Source organism: Canis lupus, chromosome 3, assembly GCF_011100685.1.
Source record: "Canis lupus familiaris isolate Mischka breed German Shepherd chromosome 3, alternate assembly UU_Cfam_GSD_1.0, whole genome shotgun sequence".
NCBI classification, from domain to species: Eukaryota; Metazoa; Chordata; class Mammalia; order Carnivora; family Canidae; genus Canis; species Canis lupus.
The window spans coordinates 24196054-24216833 of record NC_049224.1 but is presented as its reverse complement, the minus strand read 5'-3'; the positions used below and the strand labels follow the sequence as shown (position 1 = coordinate 24216833).

The 20780-nt window shown below is 40.9% G+C and overlaps 1 long non-coding RNA gene across 1 annotated transcript in view; it reads left to right on the top strand.

The window, feature by feature from the left end:
* Window positions 1–11583: 11583 nt before the first annotated feature.
* The window catches only part of LOC119871155, an 87055-nt gene continuing 77858 nt past the window's right edge, over window positions 11584–20780 (top strand). Inside the window, exon 1 of the long non-coding RNA XR_005356784.1 lies at window positions 11584–13596. This is a non-coding gene — a long non-coding RNA (uncharacterized LOC119871155). The remainder of the gene's footprint in view (window positions 13597–20780) is intronic.

Here is a 20780-nt window from a genome sequence, read left to right as displayed (position 1 = left end):
GCCTTTCTTGTGCTAAGGAAGAGTTTGAGGATTGGAACCAGGTTTTCCACTCTTCCCTATCATCATTATTTTCTAGCTTTGGTGCACTTTGGCTTTTGTGCTTTCTTAAATCCAAATAAATACTCAGCAAATAGACAAATGCCTTATATTTTAATCTACTTGGCTGTTAAACTAGAACACTGCTGAACTTTTCTGGGGAATTAGGAGCTGGCGAAACCCAGGCAGAGCCACTGTTGACTTTGCCAGGTTTTCCTTCTCTGAGAAGGAAAATGTCATTCAGATGCAGAGCCACTAGATGTCACAAATGGGGAAGTGTTCTGCTCTGCTCCCTGTGTTTCTCCTGCAAAGAGAGATGGCAATGTGCTATAAGCCTTCTTTAAGAAACAAAAGAAAATAAAACATACATTTTAAACTGACTTAATATTTTTAGAACATTTTTAGGTTTATAGCAAAGTTGAGAGGAAGGTACAAAATTTTTCAAATATCCCTTCTCCCACACGTACATAGTCTCCCCCTGCATCAACATCACTCATCAGAATGGTACATTATTATTATTTTTTTTAACCAAGGATGAACCTACATCGACACATGATTATCACCAAATGTCCATTGTTTACTTTAGGGTTTACTCTTGTTGTATATTCTATGGATTTGAACAAATATATGGTGACATATCTCCATCATTATGCTTATTTGCCATCTGTATATCTTCTTTGGTGAGGAGTCTGTTAAGGAATTTGGTCCATTTTTAAGTCAGGTTGTTTAGTTTCTTAATGAGTTGTAGGTGTTCTTGTATATTTTAAGTAAAAGTCCTTTGTCAGTTGTGTCTTTTGTAAATAGTTTTCCAGTCTGTGGCTTGTCTTCTCATTCTCTTGACATTGTCTTTCACAAACTGAAGTTTTATGTTGTAATAAAATCCAGCCGAGCGATTATTTCTTTCATAGATCATGTCTTTGGTGTTGTATCTAAAAGGGCATCAATATCCCAAAGGTCATCTAAGTTTTCTCCTGTATGATCTAATAGGAATTTTATAGTTTTGCATTTTACATTCAGGACTGTGATCCATTTTGAGTGAATTTTTGTAAAGGCAGTAATGTCTGTGTCTAATTCATTTTTTGCTTGTCCAATGGTTCCAGCACCATTTGTTGAAGAAACTACCTTTGCTATACTGTAGCAAAGTCCCCTTCCCCATGGTTTCACAGTCTGTGGTTTTATTGTCCCCTTCCCCATGGTTTCACAGTCTGTGGTTTTATTGAACCCGTGGTCAAACACAGTCTGGAAGCAGATGATCTTCCTTCTGATGTCAGGAGGTCATTAGAAGCCTAACACTTTGCCACAATACCTATGTCATTCACCTACTTCATCTCATCACGAAGGCATTTTATGATCTCACATATCACCGGAAGATGATGAGTAAGTATAATATGATATTTAGAGAGAGAGAGACCACATTCACATACCTTTTATTACAACATATAGTTATAATTGTTCTTTTTTATTTGTTATTGTTGTTAATTTCTTACTGTTGCCTAATTTATGAATTAAACTTTATCACAGGTATGCATGTACAGGAAAAAACATAGTATATACAGCGTTTGGTATTTTCTGTAGTTTTGGGCATCCACTGGGGGTCTTGGAATGTATCCCCAGCAGATCAAAGGGGACTGTTGTACTGACTTTGCTCCTCAATCAAAGATCAGTTGACTATATTTACTGATGTCTATTTCTGGGTTCTCTAGACAGTTTCATGGGTCTATCTTTCCATTCTTTGGCCAACACCGCGTTGTCTTGATTACTGTAACTGTATAGTGAGTGTTGATGTTGGGTGACATCAGTCTAGCTTTGTTTTTCTCCTTCAGTATTGCATTGGGTGTTCTGGATCTTTTACCTTCCATATAAACTTTAGAATCAGTTTGTCAATATCCATAAAATAACTGTTGGGATTTTGACTGGGATTGCACTGAATCTCTAGGTCAACTTGGAAAGAATTGACATGTGTTTTATGCCAGTCTCAGCCTATCAATAAGCAATGTTGTGGAGGGCCCCACTCCTGCAGTTCTCATTATGATTGCAAGACACCCTGAGCAATAACTATCAGGAAACTTATTTATTTATTTATTTTAGAGAAAGAGAGAGAGTGTGAGAAAGTGTAGGGGAAGGAGTAGAGGGAGAGAGAAAAGAGAATCTACTGGGTGTGGAGCCTGACATGGGGCTTGATCTTATGATCCTAAGACCTGGATCGAGCTAAAATCAAAAGTCAGACATTTAGCTGACTGAGCCACCAGGAGCATATCTGGAACTTTTTTTAAAAGGTATGTTACCTATTAGTTCTGGAAATTACATGGCACACTTGCTGGCACACCACGAGGTAGTGGATAGAGAAAGAGTGTGGTCTACTTTTGAGGGGCGGGGGGGGGGGGGTCGGTAGAGAATTGAAGCTTAGGGTTTTAAGAGCTCACTTGTATTTGTGAATTTTAAAACACTGGAGAGGGAATTCAAAGTACAGGAAGAGAAAAAAACAAAATAAAACAAAAAAAACAAGCAGTCCAAACGGGGTCAGTTACCTACACCAACTAAGATCTCTAAAACAAAGGAGCCATAGGGAGTAGGGGATAGGTGTCCTGGCTCCTTATCTATTGTGGTTCTTACTGGGAACAAATGGTGAAGAGAAGCCAAGAATATGATTAAAGGAGAGCAAATGGCCCTTTTCTCTAGATTGGTGGAGCAGAAAGTGGGAAAGGACTGATCATTTCAGGGTAGGTACTGGCTACTGGTAGGTGTTGCTGCCTTGCCCAAGGGCATATTTTCCTGAGGTGGCTCCCATCCAACAACCATCTGGAATATAAAGGCTCAGTCATTTGCAATGAAAGGCCATTTTAACTTGAGAATTTCCTGCAGGATCACCTGGAGCTGTTTATTAGGCCAGCATCACAGCTTGTCTTCTCCCTCAACAAACCTCATACCTACCACACATGAACCTCTGCCTCAGAGACAGCTTCTTAGAGAACACATCCATCAGTGTGAATGGAAAAGAGTTTCTTTCTCCCTCTGGAGCAAAACTAGATATTCCCAGGAGTGAGGAAGTCGAGTGAGCAAAATAATTGAATTGGTATTAAAGAATAGCAGTGGTACTTCTCCTTCTTTTTCTTTTTTAAGATTTAAACATTTGAGAGAGAGTGAGAGAGGACATGGGGGAGAGAGAGTATCAAGCAGACTCTCTGCAGATGCAGGGCTCGATCCCAGAACCACAAGATCATGACCTAAGCTGAAACCAAGAGTTGGACACTCAACCAACTGCGCCATGCAGACACCCCAGCAGTGGTACTTCTCAGCTGACTATGGCGAAAGGTAGTACCGGTCCGTGAATTATGGTACGCCACACAGAACAATGGGCTCCACAATCCAGCAGGGAATTAATATTTTATAACATTTAATTCTAGATAACTAGATGAACTCTTAGTTCTTTTCAAAATCCAGTTTAAATGCCACTGGCCTTGTTATTCTTTCTATAGCTTTCCCAGAAAAAGTAAATCTCTTCTATCACTTTGCTCACACAGCAGTTAGAATCCGTGTCATACCTACCAAAGATGGGAGATGGGAGAGGGGGAGAGCAATCTACCCTGGGAACAAGCAGAAAGGGGATACATTGTCTGTGGAAACTTGAAAAACAATTCTAAAACTGACTAGAGGTTAGCTGCTTTTTATTATCACCATGCATTGGCAACTCTAAACAATGTCAGCAACAGAATATTCCTTCCTTCTGTGAGGCGTGCTCCACTGTAACTCATACACTCCTTTCCACCTTGGCCTACGTGACTCAGTCTATACCTTAATTATGGCACCCATCACCTCGTATTATACTGTTCACCCCAGACCGTGCATTCTTTATGGCTAATTTAAATATGACTGATTTTGCTGCCTCTTTGTCATCTCTATATGATGCCTGTTATAATTCCTGACCAAAGTAGTCACCAATAATATTTAGTTGACTAAATAAAGGATAGTAGTTCGATTCTTCATCTACGGGTGGGAGTGTCAGGTTATTACAAGATAATAAAGTCTTCCGGCCCTAAAATTCAACCAACACCCTAAAGCAATGTTATTATTACCCCCTCAAACTTGATTTTCTTTTAATTTTTCACAATCATTAAATCAAAACTCCGCCTAACCTGGAACCACCAATCTATTGGAAGAGATGAAGTTATGCAATTGTAATAGCTTAAATGTCCCTGTCCGTGTCTCTACCTGCCTTCTCAGGACCACCAAACCCATGTATTCATGCATGCACTCCTGCAATGGAAAATTGTCTACACAATGAGTAAATATTGACTACCATGTGCCAGACACAGGACTAACACCCCTGAAATCTCATCCAAGTATGTCTGACAGTTCCAAGGAAGTGTCTTAGCCATGACTACCAACAGCATAGAACTAAAACACACATTTCTCTTGCTAAGAGTGACTTCCTCCACAATGCAACAGTAATGCATTATTTCCTAACAAGTGTCTGGTGTAATATGAGTCTTTGCAAAGAGTCCTTCCAGGGGTTAGGATAAGAGGGCTAAAGGGGGGATCCCTGGGTGGTGCAGCGGTTTGGTGCCTGCCTTTGGCCCAGGGCATGATCCTGGAGATCCCGGATCAAATCCCACATCGGGCTCCTGGTGCATGGAGCCTGCTTCTCCCTCTGCCTGTGTGTGTCTCTCTCTCTATCATAAATAAATAAAAATTAAAAAAAAAAAAAAAAGAGGGCTAAAGGGAAAGGAAATTCTCTTTTGCCATTTATTATCCTTCATTTCTTCATTCTATCCTTTACCTTTCAGTCAGATTACCTTGTATGTATATGGATAAATTTAAGCCATTTTCTTCACCAAATCTCATCAGTGGTTTCCTATTACCATAAAGTAAACCCAGATCTCGTGACATTCAAGCTTAGTTGAAGGAAAAAAAAAAACATACAAATAAATGTCACTGAACCAAAATGACTCACATATGGGAACTCTCAAATTTTGTCTTCTCCCTGTCAACTGAAGAGTGACCTGGCTTTGCCCTGTTTGGGGTTTTCTTTCCCTTTTCCTTTTGAGGAGAGTCCTGGTCTCCTGTGCACAGCCCCTGGCTGGTGGTATAGTTTGGCGGCTCCCCAAGGGCACCTGGGGCAATGGGGAGTGGCCAGCCATGACAGGTTTGTCCTATTTGCACATTCCTGCATAATTGGCTTTTGTGATTTAAAATTGGGAGAACATAAGAAATCTGGGCAAGAGAAGAGAAGAAGAGGGGACACAGAGAGAATGGCTAGAATGGGGAAGGAGGTTTTTAGGGTAGTTAGTGCGAGAAAGGATCAGAGAAGCTGTGGGTCAGTAAGGAAATAGGGAAGAAATGAGATTTTAGGAAGCATTGCTCTTATAAAGAATCAGAGCTAACTGGAAATTTCTTTTGGTCGCTGGACTGTGCTTTCTTTGTCTGCCATAGTGTTAGAAAAATCAGGGCAGCCTGGGTGGCTCAGTGGTTTAGCGCCGCCTTCAGCCCAGGGCCTGATCCTGGAGTCCTGGGATCGAATCCTACATCGGGCTCCCTGCATGGAGCGTGCTTCTCCCTCTGCCTGTGTCTCTGCCTCTCTCTCTCTGTCTCTGTGTGTGTGTGTCTCTCATGAATAAATAAATTAAATTTAAAAAAAAAATCATTTTACCCTCCAGACTCCATGTCTCGGTCTAACTAGCTAACCGGTTAATTAAGGTCTACAACTGCCTCCCAGGAAAATGAATGTTGGAAGAAGAAATCCTTTTGCGTTTATCAGCTGTGTGACTTTAAGAGAGTTAACATTTTTCTGAGCTTCCATTTTTTTTTTCCATCTACAAACTAGGGTAGTAACAGCACCTGCCTCATAGAATAGACACAAGGATGAAGTAAAATCGTATTTATGGAAAGCTCTCTGCTCACTGCATGGCCCAGTGTGAGTGCTAAATAAATGATCATATCTCGTTATTGTTTATGTTGTTAGAAGGGGAAAATAAAACAGAATCTTCAGAAGTCTCTGGGAGGAAATTAGGTCTCCTTGCAAGCTAGATGGGACCAAGAAGAGACCCTGGGGCCTGCTGACTTACAGTGATGAGAATCAAATCATCCTACTCCTGCAGTGGTTCTTGTAGTCTGTAGACAAGGCATATTTTTATTTCTAACTGCTAACATGTCATCCTTCCCCGAAGTGGTAGTTTCTTTTGGTAAGCTTTTCATGTAATTTTAACATTTTTCTGCATCTCATTTACTAAGTTTGTTTGTTTTTCTTTTCCATATTCCATCTTGTTTACTTGCTCCCTTTCAATCCTATTTCTACTAAGAAGATTTGAGGACTGCACAGCTTCTCTGAACTTGAATTTAAATGGTGAAAATAAGCTTACCACCCCATCCCTCTTCTCTCCAAGCCATCGACCTTGTCCCTTCCTTGGGCCTACCCCCCCTTCTCTGTTTCTCCCAAGAATCACTTGCTCCTCTAGATCTCAGCTCTCACCTCCAGAGGTAAAAAGGATAGAGGCCTTTAGTCAGTGGGATCTTTTTGTTTCTTATGGAATCAAAAACAATAACATCAAATCCACACTCCTTCAGCAGCTAGTTGTAATTATAAGACAGATGCAACTTGCAATTCAGATAAAGGTTGAGGCAAAACTCTGAGCTAGAGTGGTCCAAGGGGACTTTGCCTGTCTTCCTTGGAGTTTTCTTTCACTTTCTCCTAAAGCTTGCTCTTTGCTTGTTGTCTTTTGGGTTCCACCCTCCCACATCATTTTCAAAGGCTCAATGTTCTTAATCTGTGGCCTGAGGATACTATGAAAAAGCTCACCACTGGAATCCACAGATGATTCAAGGGGAAAAGACCCTTTAAGACTATCTTAGGGGCTCCTGGTGGCTCAGTCAGTTAAGCATCCAACACTAGGTTTTGGCCCAGGTCACAATCTCAGGTAGTTAGATGGAGCCCTGACCCAGGCTCTGCACTCAGTGGGAGTCAGTCGGCCTGCAGATTCTCTCTCCCCCTCCCTCCTCCTCTGCCCCTCCTTGTGCATGCACACTCTCTCTAAAATAAATAAAAATAAAATATTTTTTAAAACTATCTTAAAGGTGTGTGTGTCTATCTGTCCATTTACCTGTTTGTATTTATGTGTTCATGTGCACTTTGTTGGAAAAGGATCATGTGTATTAGTAAAATCCCAAATATCCATCCAAAATTAGTCAGAATATATAGGACTTTAATGGTTTATTTAAATACTTAATTCCATTTATTTCAGTTTTGTTCCTACTTCTCTCATTGCACTTATATTATTTTTATACACTAATAACTCTTTCCAGGCATTGCAGATATCCAAGCAGAAATATTTCTTCCTTATTCACTATCAATTGAGAAGATTAGCTCCCTGTTTAGGCCTAAGCATAGACATTTCAATTAAAATGATGGTTTCAAACAATAAGGATGCATGGTGACACAAAAGAGAATTTGGACTCTTGCTCTCCAGGACTTTCTAATATAACAGAAAGGAAGATGTATATTTAAAAAAGAAAAGAAGAAGAAGAAGCACCACAACACCACCATCACAACAATGCAGAATCATTATATATGGATATATGAGGAGTTAGGAAGGAAAAAAAAAACAGAAGTTTTTGTTTTTGTTTTCTGGATGTTTCTGTATCTTTCTGGGAGAGTGAGGATAGATCTGTTGAAATAGGTGATGTTCAAATGCATCTTGAGGGATGCCTGGCTGGCTCAGTAGGGCAGGCAACTCGATCTTGGGATTGTAAGTTCAAGCCTCACATTGGGTGTAGAGATTACTTAAAGATAAAATCTTTTTTAAAAAATGTATCTTGAAAGGCTTTGGGGAATTTTTACAGACAGAACAAGTGGGAATGAGCTTTTTTGGCAGGAATAGGAGCATGGTTAGTTTGGGTATATCTGAGGCCTGAGGTGAATTAGCAGGTGTGGGATCTGTGGCTGGTAAGTTAGGTGAACCATTCCAGGTGAATGACTCGGGATTTCAGGTAGACTCCTGCATGTGTGTGTCCTTATACGTACGCGCATCTAAAGAAAATGGACCTCTGCTCAGTGCCAAGAACTTCCAGGGTGTGGGAGATGAGGAGGCAGAGAATGAGGACAAAGACCATTTGGGAACTGAGTGATCCAGCATCTGAGCCCTAGAAAGGCTCAGGTCTGAGGAAGAGCTAGGGGACAGGTCCCTGAGCCATGAAAAAGGATCCAAATCTGTCAAAAGGGAAGGGAGACAAAGCTGCTGTGAACACTATTTAATACTATGAGCACTTTAAAAGGCATCCATGAATATAGACCCTTAAACGCTTCTCAGTTTGCTTATTTAAACTGGAAACTTCCAGCTTATTTTATCAAGAGGCATCTTGGGTTTTGTGAGGCGCATTGTGCAGACTGCACATGGTTTAGGTCATGCAATTATGTTCCAAATGAAACTCTATTATTCCCTTGTAAAGGTCAGAAGCAAAATGACTATTTTTGAAAAGGTGACTTTCACATAATTCTTTTGCATTTTAATAGCACGTTCGTGGACACTTTATTCTGAGCACATCTTTAGTGCCTTGGCAAACAGGCCTACCCAGTATTTTCACTGATAAACACATTACTGATGGCAGGGCCTATAGACCAAAGAATGTAAGACTAAACATTGTGAAGTTGTTTGTAAGTTATGGCTCTCCTTGAAAGAACCAGACATTTGTATCCTTTGCCTAAGGCGGCTTAGAGACAGTTCAGATGTCAAATAAAGTCACTAAATGGGCTTTTAATTTACTGTATATATCAGAACCTGAGGATAATGTTGCAAGTATCTGAGAATCGGCTTGTGGAAGAGGCTACATTTGGCTGTTTCAGGTTAAAGGGCCACATTTGATTCCTTGTTTTAGTTTGCAGAACTTCAGTATTTTTAAGGAGGTGCTGAGATAATATATTTGAATTAAATATGGTAGGCAGAGTAACTATGGGAAAGATTTTTGCTCTGAAAATGGCTTTAAATCAGATAAAAGGACTTAGGCCCCTTTTCTCTTTTCTTTTTTTTTTTAAGATTTTATTTATTTATTCACAAGAGACGCAGAGAGAGAGAGAGAGAGGAGAGAGAGAGATTGGCAGAGACACAGGCAGAGGGAGAATCAGGCTCCACGCAGGGAGCCCGACTTGGGACTTGATCCCGGGTCTCCAGGATCACACCCTGGGCTGAAGGTGACGCTAAACCACTGAGCCACCCCGGGCTGCCCAAAGGCCCTTTTTTCCATGAGGAAAAAAAGGAAAGAAAAGAAAATGTTTATGCTGTTGTTTTGTTTTGTTTTGTTTTTGTTTTGTTTTGTTTTCCCCACCAACTAATATCTACCCTCTATCTTTCTTAGTGACACAGGCCTTCTTTCTTCCCATTGTTACCATTGATGATTTTGGCTAGGCATGCTGCAATGTAAAGGTTTAAATCAAGAAACACTAGGGATTTGCAGGCGGGAGGATGCATAATCACATATTACAGGTACAGTCACAGAACAGAGAATTTGCTAGAAGTGCACTTGTTTGAACCTCACTTAGGTAGATCTATCTATGGGCTGTAGATACTTGCTTGGGTAGTGGGTTGAGAAAAAGATCTTAACCACCCACAGTGGAATTTCTGTTAAAGGGAGAAGTGTCTTTATGTAGGGAAAGCATTTGTGCAATGCTTTGGGTAATCTCTAGGGTTAGAGATGAGAGCATGGAGGCAAATGAAGAGATGCAGAGTGGTTGTGCGTTGGGAATAATGCACAGAGACGTGGTTGAAGCGTGCACATACCAAACAACTGTTCAATTTAGGTACTCCTGATGCTCAGTTTAAAATGTTATGTTGCGTGCTGCACATCTCATCCTTGCTCACGAAGACAGTTGAGGTAGTCAGCTGGGTACCTCCAAGGCTTTGTGTAGTTGCTAAGACAGCTCTTTTTTTGGCCATCGGAGCCATATGCAAATAATAGAAGAATAAAAATATGTGCAAGTGTTTGACTTCTGTTCTTCACCCCTTTAAACACAGTTTTAAGATGTTAAAATGTTAATCAGAATGTTAATATACGTATTGTGTTTAGGACCTTTGCAGAATTAAACAATAGTCAGAAGTTATTTGCAACTGTGCTTTTCTATTTGTTTTCATTTTTTGATAACTCATTTGAAATTGTGTCTAGATTCTTCGAAAAGTAATTTTACCTGGGGGTTTAAAGTATCTTTCTCTTACTTCTTTTTTTTTATCCTACTTCTTATATGGCAAGTTATGACCGTTATTATTTAGAAAGCAATTTCTTATTTCAATTTGTCAAGTTGTCATAACCAAATCATTTTGGATGCTGGTACTCTACTATGATTTCTAAAGCCTTACATATCCTTTGCATATATATTGTTAGCTAAAAATATTTTGTCCAGAAATGTTACCAATCAGCAATTTAATTCTTCCCAAAGGTTTCTCTTAAGTATGAAATCACAACTTAAAGTTGTATTTAGGCACTATTTATCTAAAAACAGAGTTATTTTAAATTGTGGAGAAACTTAGTCACATAAAATTATAGGATATTATATAGTTCAAAATATTACCACCTTTTCCTAACAAACTTAGTATCAGCAGTGTATTGCCCTGTATGTTAGAAGAACCCTAGTTGCTTATTTAGAAAACTTTCCTCTAAAGCCAGAAATGCTGTCAATGCTAGTTCAAAAGGATGTTAATTAGCATTTGGTGTGTGGCATGGGATGCCTGAACACTTTTTAAACATGACATGAGCTAACAGATACAAATAATCCAAATAGTAATTTTTAAAATGAAATTAAATCAATGCATCTTGGTGTGTGTGTGTGTGTGTATATATATATATATATATATATATATATATATGATTTTAATTCTCTTTTCTTTCTAAGTCCAGGCTTGAATTGCTTGAACATGTTTGCTTTGTATCTCTGCCAACCTTAATCCCATTTCTCCAGCCTTTGGCTCAGCAGTAGTCCTATACTATCATGAGGTTGTCACCAATATTAGTTTAAAATTCGCTTTGCATTCACAAAGTTTCCCTGCTCTCGACACTTAAAAAAAAAGGTCTATATGTGAAAAAAAAAAGTAAGTTCCTTTTTAATGTCTATAGGGAAACTGCGTAAAATGCTTATTTCCATAATTATCATTCTATGATGTTATTTGTGCACTTCCATAGCTTTAGATTTTTATTGGAACAGAATGCAAAAAAAAAGAGCTGTTAAAAACATAAACATTTATTGACATGGCCAATGTACATCAGAATCTTGAAAAGCAGTCATTTGACCTATCAGATGACATATGAAGGTAAATTAGCTATGGAAGCCACAGAAGGCCTCTTTTGGACAGATTGTTTCTGGTAAACAGCGATGGTGCAGACGTGCCCCCTCCATACTGCGGCACCGACCCAGAGTCCCTTCTAGCGGGAGTGCTGCTGCAGCCTGGCTGCTCCCAAGTGCTCTGCAAGGCTACAAAGGAAAAAAAAAAAAAGAGCTGGAATTTTAAAATTTTGGCTCAAAGCATGGTCAGAGGATCAGGATTATTTTAGAATAATTTATCTTTTGTTACTACAGGGTTGTCAGGGTTGAAAGAAGACCAGAGACTTGCCAATGATGGAGGAAGTTGAACTTGAAGCCTGCCTGGATCTCTTGTCTGTGGTTGGGGAGGAGGAAACCATGAGGAGGACTGGGAAGGGAGCATTTGTACAGTTTGAATGACGCTGAGCATGGTCCCACAGGGCCTCCTTGCACAGTGACCCCCCTTCCATGTCTGGGAAGCTGGTTCTGCCTCACATGGAAACCTGCAAAGGTGACGCTGCCTCTTAAGTCGTGGGCCCCAGCATGCCATTGGAGACAAATGATACTAATGGTTGCAGGCAGGGTGGACAGAACCCGATTTGGAGAGGCTCTCGTGCTCCCAGGGGCTGGGCACATTGACTGTGGAAAACTCCCATCTGAGGCCTTCCCTTGGAGTTGGTCCCTGCTGGGGGCTCCTTGGAGCAGCCTTCACCCAAGGCCTGGCCAGTTCAAGGACACAGGGACCTTGCCCCTTTCTTAGTTCAGGACCAGTGTTAACTCAAGGAAGTGCATGCTAGCTAGTGAGTGCCTGGGGGTGGGCCAAGGCCTCTGAGCACAGGCCTCACAGTGGGGCAGTTCCCTCTGCTGGCTCTGCTCCTGGGGCACCCCCTCGCTTTGTGATTCTTTTTTTTTTTTTAATAATTCTCCTTTTTTATTTATTTATTTATGATAGTCACAGAGAGAGAGAGAGAGGCAGAGACACAGGCAGAGGGAGAAGCAGGCTCCATGCACCAGGAGCCTGATGTGGGATTCGATCCCGGGTCTCCAGGATCGTGCCCTGGGCCAAAGGCAGGCGCCAAACCACTGCGCCACCCAGGGATCCCTCGCTTTGTGATTCTGAGAGCACCTCTCTCCCAACTTCCTGCGTGCAGATCTGCCCCTTAGAATCTGGATGGTTCTAGAAGTAGACCTGAGACAGTTGCTGCCAGCACTAAGCCACAGAAACGGACTCGAAAATGAAATATTGGCCCTGAATGCTGGGCTGCTGGCTGGGGGTAAAACCCCACCTCTCCGCTCACAGGGAGAGATTGGAGAGCCCCTGGCTGATGGGGGTATTGCAATTGTGAAGACTCCCCAGGGGTGAATTGCTACGGATTTTGGTGAAGGAAATGCACTCGTGCGTACAATATCTCAAAAGTTCCAGAGATCCAGGGAGAAATAATCATCATCAAGGCTGTGGAACAGGGGTAACTCCTGCTAGTGGCCCTGGTACATTAGCGTAAGACCAAGAGAAGCTGGGGGTGATTAATCACCACCTGAAGGCAAAGTGTTGAGTCCGCAGGTGGTCTCGGATGCATGTGAAGCAACTCAACCTTCTGTTCCTGTGAGGCAGGGAAAGCTAAGGATCGGGCTCAGGACTTAACTGGAAGAGTAGCTAAGCTGCGGAGAAGCAACGTGGAAATCCCACCCCCAGCAAGTCTCTGTCTCAGGGTGTGGGCTGCCGCGGGGAAAGTATGGGACCCTGGCACTGGTGTTCGGTGCGCTGAGGCACCTTGGATCTGTGAACCCTCTGAGTCTGCAGAAAGGACCCGCTCCTCCCCGTAACGGGCCAGTGCTCGGCCCTCGTTCTAAAGGTGACGCGCAGGCCTCTGCCCTGGGAGGCCACCAGCACCCCATTTAGGACACAACCCACCTCTGCTACCGGCAAGCAGCTGTGTCGGTAGGGCTGACTCACAATATAACCCGGCCAGAAAGTGCCAGGCCCCCTAAGGGAGGAAAGCCACTGTACTTTGAAGAAGCTGTGGGACTTGGCCAACACGTGCCACCAGAGGCTGGGAGTCCATGGATTGGACCAGATTCTGAGGGTGCTGGATCAGGGGAATAGAATGCAAAGTAGGGGAAGAGGTAGTTTTTCACTATGTGGCACAGGAGTGACTCTGACAAGCACCTGGGAGTCTGAAGGTGGTTCTTAGAAGCTTGGAAAAAGTAATGGCCCACGCCAAGGGCAGCAGGAATGTGAGAGCAGCTGAGACAAATGAAGGGAAAAGAGGAAATACAAGCTTGAGGTGAGTGTGTCCGATGGGCATAGCATTTAAGAGCAGAAAACACTGGCTTGATTGAATTTGTAAAGAAAGACAAAGCTTGTCCTGTATCCTACGATTCCAGGTGGGTGTCATTCACCGGCAGTGCCTCTATCTGTCACATTCTGAGCCGCCCTTATTAGTAGGTGGTTAATAGGCCATTTCTGTTGCCGTTGGCTTTATCTCACCACATGTGCATCCTGAGAGAGAGCGTGGCAGGGCCGGGCCTTCCGTCTGCCGCAAGCTGTACACATCTGCTCAGGGGTGGGTGGGCGGGCAGGGTCTTGGGGTGCAAACCCCAGGGACGGTCGATTCGAGGCAGTGGGCTGAACCCTGGAGATGGGTGGCATCAGTTCTGCCCGGCCCAGGCCCAGACCAGTCCTCCTGGTTTTCTTGACCCCCTCTCCTGCATCATTTCTTCTGACCCAGGGGAGCTGCAAACACCTCTGCAGGCATTCATCTGAGGCTCTCAGCTCCTTTAGGCCGGAGTGTTGTTGAAGAGTTGGGTATCATGGATCTCTTTTTTGGCTCTGCGTAGGTGACCTGTGTCTGCCTCTGAACACTTGGGGGTGGGGGGAGAAGGCCTCGGGATGCAAGTGAACAAACTCAGTACTTGGAAGGAAGGACGGAAACTGTTACTTCAAAATATTACTGCACCGGGGCACAAAACTGTGTGTTGTTCGTGGCATGTGAGGTGACAGAGATAGTTGGAGAACGGCTGAAATGTGTTGCATTGACCAGACCGATCAGGAAATGTTTCAGTCAAGTCAAAAAGTTGGTCTGCTTTTAAGACTTGTGGGCTCTTCTATGTTCCACTGGGACAAGTTACATACATGTCCACTCATTCATTTGCCAAGCTCAGGGGCATCTTGCAGACTTAGAAATTTATTTTAGGACCCTAATTTCTCCCCATCATTACCAAGATTAATTCACATTAAATCACCCAGCAGAACCTGGACAAGCATCAATAACTTTTTTCCCCTTATATGATTTGCTTTTCATTAAGGGCTACGCGAAGAGGAGAAACTCAATTATTTTTAGATAAAAAGTTCGATTAGCTGGAACTCTGTATATTTGCCAGCCATCTGGTTCAGTCACAAACACCCTGGGGATCCTGAACATATTTGCAACGGAAAAGAATTTGAACTTGAACGACTTTTAAATTGGGACATAAAATGTGGCAACCAAGACTGTACACAGATACTTAGCAAGGACTAATGAATACATCTATTTTGAGCCTTATGCTCCATGATGTTGTTTTTTTCTTCAGAAGGAACTAAAAGGATTGCAAACACTTGTGAATATTGAGTTAAAAGCTCGTTGCCTAAAATTAAACCGTACCTGCAAAATAGATTTTGAATTAATCCGTTCACTAACCAAACTGCACTTATCTCCACTGAGGGACTGAGCCTTTCCCCACACAGGCCCAGACAACAAGGTGTCTCAGGATTGTCATTTAATGATATCGCAGACCTTTCATGCATATAACTGACAGTGAACAGTTTTGAGACAGTTGGCTCTAATTCTAAACGCCAGAGGGAGGATCTTTGGTCAATGAGAAAAAAGCTTCCCTTGCTACAGGAGGCTTTGCTAAGCCAGGAAAAAAAATATTTTTGGTTTGGGTGTCGCTCATCTTATATTTTGCGGAACTTCAGTCATTTCAGCCCATGAGAAAATTTGCAGAGCACATGGATGCATACATTTTACATTGTATTTGACTTTACGATTCAATAATTGTTTGTAAAAACATATTTGTTAAGAATTTTGGTAATCTTTTTTGAAAAATACATTGTCAAGGACAAAAATCATTGTGTCTATTAGAAATATGGGTACAACTTACAGGGCTCAAATTTTGACTGTGAGGCAAGAACTGTTTAAGCCTTAAGCTAATCATCACCAGACTAGAGAAGGAATGACTTGCTTCGTACAGAGCATGGTGTATAGTAGACTAAAGGGTAACCATTATACGCTTTAGGCTTGGGCCTTTGGACAAAATTGCTATTTGATAGACTGAGCTTGCAAAAGAAATCACAAATGATGATTGTGATTTTATTGATGATGAATATAGCATTTTTTGATCACTTAGTAATGCCAGAGTATAGCATTTATTGAACACTTAGAAGCACTTACCCACATGAATTGGTTTAATTAACAAATAATCTTATCCAATGGGATAAATGCTGAGATGAGTTTATTTCTTTCATAATTGAAGGCACTCTGAAAAAGACTGCAACAGATAAAAGATTAGGGTTGGGTAAAATATCCAGGGACTTCTTGACTGAGGCCCATGGTGGTGGCTGGCTTAGGGAGGAGCATCCCCATCCAGCTCTGGTGGATGTTAAGGTAGGAACTTGGTTGCGGCCATCTAGCAGAAATAATGAAGGTCCACTGGGGAACCTTTCCTTCCCCTTCTACTCAGATCTTCCACCTTGTAATAAAAAAAAGTCAGGCAATTCTCGAAAAAGCCACTACTGACTATGTTGGGGATGTAGGGAAATGTGTGATGTGTTTTGAGTTGTTATGATGATTGGAAGGGAGTAAGTAATCTCTAGCAATGAGTGTCTTGAAGGGTGAGGGATGTTAAGTGTCCTGAGAGGTGAGATAATCCCACACAGTAAAGAATTACTTTATCTGAAATGCCCATGACACTTCTTGAGCAACATTGGAGGTAATTCGGGTCCTCAACAAGAAATATCAAAGGTGGCTTGATAGTGGCAAAACTGGCGTAGAGGATGACATGGGGGCTGGGGTGAGGAGGAGTGTTTAGAATTAAATATGAAATGTTTATTACATTTTTTTTTTTTTTTTTGGAAATTGTGAAGCTCCAATGCAGTAACATTGTGACACATTGCTTTGTTAAATAACCTTTGTGTAATATACCTTTGCTGTGGAGACTCGAGAAGTAGTTTTACTAGGCCTGTGAACTGATTGATCACAGATAGTTGAGATCATCAAGACAACAGACTTTTTAAAATTGACGTTTTTGATAATTTGCATAGAAGTGAAGAACTTTCGTAGCCTCAGATCAATACCGTATGCTTGTAAATGTTGGAGTTTTTTTAAGGCTTCTGTATGTGAAGAGTCATTAAATATTTACATTTCAGATAAGAGTAAGATTTAATCATATTTGCTGTGTTTTATTTATCATTGTATCAGTTCAAACAAGATTGGAGGGAATTTATTTACATTACGTGTCAAAACTGACTGGTGCAATAAAGCTTTAGCCAGTAAGATGCAGGCATTTCTCTAGACTACTTGTCACCTGAGAGCTTTCTTCCATGGACTCTATAAAATATAGGCCGCAGTCTCTAGACACTCTTAAGCAGTTTACTGGCTCAGTATTTCTGTTTCCAAAGTACATCCTAAATAGTGTTCTCGCACCAAACCCTCTGAACTCTGATACCTCGACTTTCCTCTACAGAGGCTTTAATGTGGAGTCAGTTCTCAATGATTTGTCATACTTCGGTGACTTCCTGTGTCTTTTTTTGGTATGAAGTAACTGCAGTTACATGGTTAGTGCACCTTTCTAATGAATGCTTATTCTTTTTAATCCAGCCAGCCAACTGGTTATCATTCTTTTTTAAAATTTAGAATTAGTATTTCCACTAGAGAGGATGCAAAATAGAACTTTCTTTTGCATAGGAAGTATTCTGATAGGAAGTCTTTATGTCTTTAGCCCCTAATCTTTCCTTTGTTTTGTCTAAAGTTAAGGATGGAAGGGGTAGGCCTTTATCCCTTTCGTCAATACCTGGCCGCTGGCTTCAAGTAGCTATACCAGACCCATAAGCCAATTAGGAAATCACATGTAGTTTTATTTATTTATTTATTTATTGTCCTTTTTTAAAATTTAATTTTATTTAATTTTATTTATTTATGATAGTCACAGAGAGAGACAGAGAGAGAGAGAGAGGCAGAGACATAGGCAGAGGGAGAAGCAGGCTCCATGCAGGGAGCCTGACGTGGGATTCGATCCCGGCTCTCCAGGATCGCGCCATGGGCCAAAGGCAGGCGCTAAACCGCTGCGCCACCCAGGGATCCCATACGTGTAGTTTTATTAATAGCATAGCTTTTACATTTTATAATTTGTAGAATTAATGAATTAGTGTATTAAGCATTTAAATAAAATCTATAATCTAATTTTTTTAAAGACTTTATTTATTTATTCATGAGCCACACAGTGAGAGGGGAGGGGTGCAGAGATACAAGCAGAGGGAGAAGCAGGCTCCATGCAGGGAGCCGGACGTGGGACTCAAACCCAGGACTGCAGGATCAGGCCCTGGGCTGAAGGTGGTGCTAAACCGTGAGCCACCTGGGCTGCCCCTATAATCTAATTTTTAGTTAGAAATTTGACCTATGCAGATCTATAATAGAAAATATGATATGATAAAACAAAATTTAACAGTGATTCCACCTTCTCAGAGTAGTTAGGTTATGAGCGAGTTTCACTTTTTGAGTGCTTGTCTGTATTTTCTGGTGTTTTTACTACAAATATGTATTAGTTTATGATAAAAGCATTACTTTTCACTTTGCATCTGTAGCACCATGTTAGACTTTGAGGTGAAGTATTATTAAAATAATATCATCTGTGCTTTTGGAAACGTATAATTTAGCATATTGACCAAGAGATTATGCAGATAAAAATTTAAATAGTTATGTATTAAAGATTTACATAGTAACAACGTGAACAATAAAGATATTTCAAGGTAGTATGTAATGATGAGTGATGATGAACTTTATGCCTTTAAGTAATCTCATTTAATTACGAGAAAAATAAAGTTGTAATGTTGGAATCGTGATTCCTTTTTTCAGATGAGGAAACGAAGGCCTGTTTCTCTGCTTGAGTTGTGAGACTACGTATAGACTCTAATACAAGAAGAGCTAATACTTAGGGTGCTTACTATGTGCCAGGAGCTGTTTCATCATTTTCCATGAGGTTAAATACGGTGCCGTGGTTACAAGGGCAGCTCTTTGAACCATCTGCTTTATTTAAATCTTTATTTTGCTACTTCTAAGAAGCTTTGTGATGTTGGCAAGTCATTTAACCTCTCTGGACCTTTTTCTTCTTGTAAAAATGTAGGTAATAATTAAACAAATTGTATATGTAAACAAATGGTATATGTAAAGTACTTCCAATATAATATGGTATACTGTGTTAGCTAGTACCAAAATATATTAATCAAATTCTATAACCCTATGAGGCAGGGCTTGATGAAATCATTAATATTAATATCTCTACTTTTAGATGGGAGGAAACCAAGGCCAAGAAATATTATATGATTTCCCCAGAAACATCTATGGCAGAGCTAGGGTCAAACTGCAGTAACGTGCCTCCGGTATCAGTGCTCTTACCTACTGTATGGATCTCTGTCTTTAGACTATAAATAGACCATTATCTTTCATTTGGTGAGTGAATTAGTGATATTCCATGCCATGGAATAAGCATGCTTTTGGAAAATGGCAGTATTTCTAGATTTTAATGGATACTCTTAGAAGTTTGAAAAGTGGACAGTCGTCTCTGGTATTCTATGTTAAGTGAACCATTATGTCCTTACTCAGGGCAGGGATAGAATTCTTTCTCTTCTCTTCATTTCCTTTTTCTCTTATTCTTTGTATCCCCTCCATCTCTGTACCCCCAATCCTCTTATCTTTCTTACTGGCAATGTGTTGGCATTTTTGTTTTTTTTTGGTCTGCATGTCCATGTTTGTAAAGTAAAGCTCATGGTGGACATAGGAATAGGACTTTTTTTCTGAGCTATGACTGGAATCTCAGAAGCCATTGACTTCAACATGTAGTTTCTTGTCCCCAAAATGTTCTCCACAGTTACTGTTGTAATCCTTGAATATCAGTACTTTAGATAGGATAGAGTTTAATTTCAGGAGTACATATAAATGGCTTCAAGTAATTTTTATAGAAGGAGTGACAATAATAGGTCAGGCAGGTGGAAAAATAGCCTATTAGATACACATATGCTGACATGATAGGGACCATCACTAGAAGAAAAAGCAAATCAAATGAATTAAATATTTATATTTGAAGAATATTGTAAGGTTAATACATTAAAATGAATTATATTGGCTTAAAATTAATTTTAATTGTGAGCTATAAATATCAAATGAATCATGCGTTGATTGAATGGCTTCAGTTTTTCATCTTAAATCTCTTAAGGCAGGTTATCAGGAGCACCTGGGTGGGTGAGTTGGTTGGGTGTCTTGTCTCTTTGTTTCAGCTCAGGTCATGGGATTGGGCAGGCATTGGGCTCTGTGTTTGGTGCCGGGGTCTGCTTGGGACTCCCTCTCCTCCTCTCTGCCCCACCTCCCACATTTCTCTCTCTTCCTTTCTCAAATAAATAAATAAATAAATCTTTAAAAGAAAAGAAAGGGCTGGTGGTTCTCAACCTGGGCTGCATATTAGCATTGACTGGGGTTGAGAGAGTGGTTTAAAAATTCCCAAAGTCCATATTGCACCTGCCACCATAATCTGCTGGGGACAGAGCTCAGTGTTTTTCTAAAGTTCCCCAGTTGATTGCAATATGCCGAATACAGTTCCCTTAACAGATTACTAAACTTTCATGTACATTGAACTTAAAGGTTGGCTTTTAAAAAAAATTTTTGACATTTAAAAAATTTTTAGCAGATTTTATTTCTTTATTTGAGAGAGAGAGAAAGAGAGAATGAGAGCACAAGCAGGGGGAGAGGCAGAGGGACAAGCAGACTCGAGGGACAAGCAGACTCCTGGGACAAGCAGAGTGTAGAGCTCCACTCAGGACTTGATCCCAAGACACTGAGATCATGACCTGAGCCAAAGTCAGACACTTAACCAACTGAGCCACCCAGGCGCCCCTAAAAACATGATTTCTATCAGAATGACAGAGTTTGCTTCTCAGTCACTTGAAATTTGGCTCTCATCAGAAGATTAAGTATCTTCCCATGGAATAAGGATCTTCCTTTTGGTGGAACTCAAACACAGGAAGAACCATAAAGGACTTTGTCTTTTCTCTGGGCTCACGGCAATCATCACACATGAATGTGTTTATTTATCAGAATAATAAATGAGTGGTTCTGGAAGCTTCATTTTAGATTCACATGCAAGATTCTCAGCATCTTCAAAGAAGAGCCTTTCAGAGACTCTAAAACCTCAAACTCAATTGCTTTTTATCTTTCTCTGCTCT